The sequence below is a fragment of the Arachis hypogaea genome, chromosome 20, assembly GCF_003086295.3.
Source record: "Arachis hypogaea cultivar Tifrunner chromosome 20, arahy.Tifrunner.gnm2.J5K5, whole genome shotgun sequence".
NCBI lineage: Eukaryota > Viridiplantae > Streptophyta > Magnoliopsida > Fabales > Fabaceae > Arachis > Arachis hypogaea.
Genome location: NC_092055.1, coordinates 144,691,744 through 144,693,536, shown reverse-complemented (window position 1 = coordinate 144,693,536; position 1,793 = coordinate 144,691,744). Strand labels below are relative to the sequence as shown.

General features: G+C 30.3%; 1 pseudogene; it reads left to right on the top strand.

Annotated features, from left to right (window-relative positions):
• Positions 1 to 679: 679 nt before the first annotated feature.
• Positions 680 to 1,793, top strand: part of LOC112735672 (GDSL esterase/lipase At5g45670-like) — an 11,924-nt pseudogene continuing 10,810 nt past the window's right edge.

Genomic DNA, 1,793 nt, shown 5'->3' with positions numbered 1-1,793 from the left:
GTGTAAATTTTAAAATAATATTAGTATAAACTATATTAATTTATATATGTAAAATTTTAGTAAATATAAGTATAAATTATATATTTTTTCTATGACAAATTATTGTTAGCTAAAAATAATAATATTTATTAGCTATATAGCATTGTTTGAATTATATATGCAACTCAAATTAAAGCAAACTAAATTCAAATATTTAAAATTAATATTTAAATTTGTTTATCAAAAATAAATTTTGAAAATGAAAAGTTTTGTACTGAAAAATTAAATATTTAAAAATTTTAGTATTTATTATGTATTAAAACAATTAATTTCAAATCCTAAATTTTAATAAAATCATTTGAAAAATAAGTACGTGATTCAAACTGAAATATCATTTGTATTATATTTAGTTTGTTAAACTGCTACATTTATTTAAGTGTTACATATACGTAATATCCCCCTTTTTTGTGTTTGTGGTGTATATATATATATATATATATATATATATATATATATATATATATATATATATATATATATATATATATATAGAGAGAGAGAGAGAGAGAGAGAAAAAGAGAGAGAAGAGAGAGAGAGAGAGAGAATAAATAGATGAGAGAGAGAGAGAGAGAGAGAGAGAACTTTATTCTAATAAATTTAGGTTGCTCCAATAGTTATTATTTGATCACTCTATTATATATACTATTAAACAAAGTGCTCATTCACTCACACACACTCTTCATTTCTTGCTTCAATGGCTGCTTTGGATCTCTTGCTTCTTCTTGTGGTGCTTCTTGGCCTGTGGAGCAATAATGGGGTTAGAGGTGCACCACAAGTACCTTGCTACTTCATATTTGGAGACTCTTTGGTTGACAATGGCAACAACAACCAGCTCCAATCTCTTGCTAGAGCTGATTACTTGCCTTATGGCATTGATTTCCCTACTGGTCCTTCTGGAAGATTCTCCAATGGCAAAACCACTGTTGATGTCATTGGTAATATACATCTTTAATTTGTGTTGATTACTCATTTGATATATCGTACATTGCTTGCTATTCAATGTGCATGCATCAGTTTGATTATCTCTATTGTGTAACACATCAAAGAGAGGACCTTTTATGTTTTTCACCTTTAAGAAGCATCAAGCATTTGTATTTTCTATAACACAGAATGCAGTGAATAACAAAGTTACAGAACAGAACAAGAACACTGTTTTGGTGGCACACTTAGTACTACTTGCTATAATAACTCTACATATATATATGAGAGTTACACCTTTTGAGGTGTGTTGCTAGCACTTAAATTCCATTCACATGGGATTGTTACATAGCATTCAATGTGGAATTTATGATAGTCTTGTGGTAGTGGTACTTCTTTGACTAATAGCTACAAATGCAACTAAAGAAAGAAATAAACATTTACTGTGTTTAGCAAATAACAAATAATTAAGAAGAGGGTGCATGCAAGTCTTATCTAATATTGATTTTGTTTTGAAATGTGACAGCTGAGCTTTTGGGATTCGATGATTACATACCACCCTTTGCAACAGCCAGTGGTGATGACATTCTCAAAGGTGTCAATTATGCTTCTGCTGCTGCTGGAATTAGAGAGGAGACTGGCCAGCAACTGGTTCGTAGTACCCTTCATTATTATTAGTTTGATGAAAGAAGAGTGTTGTGTTTGAAAATTGTTGATATGAATGCAGGGAGGGCGTATTAGTTTTAGTGGACAGGTGCAGAATTACCAAAACACTGTGTCCCAGGTGGTAAATATACTAGGAAATGAGGACTCAGCTGCAAATTACTTGAGCAAGT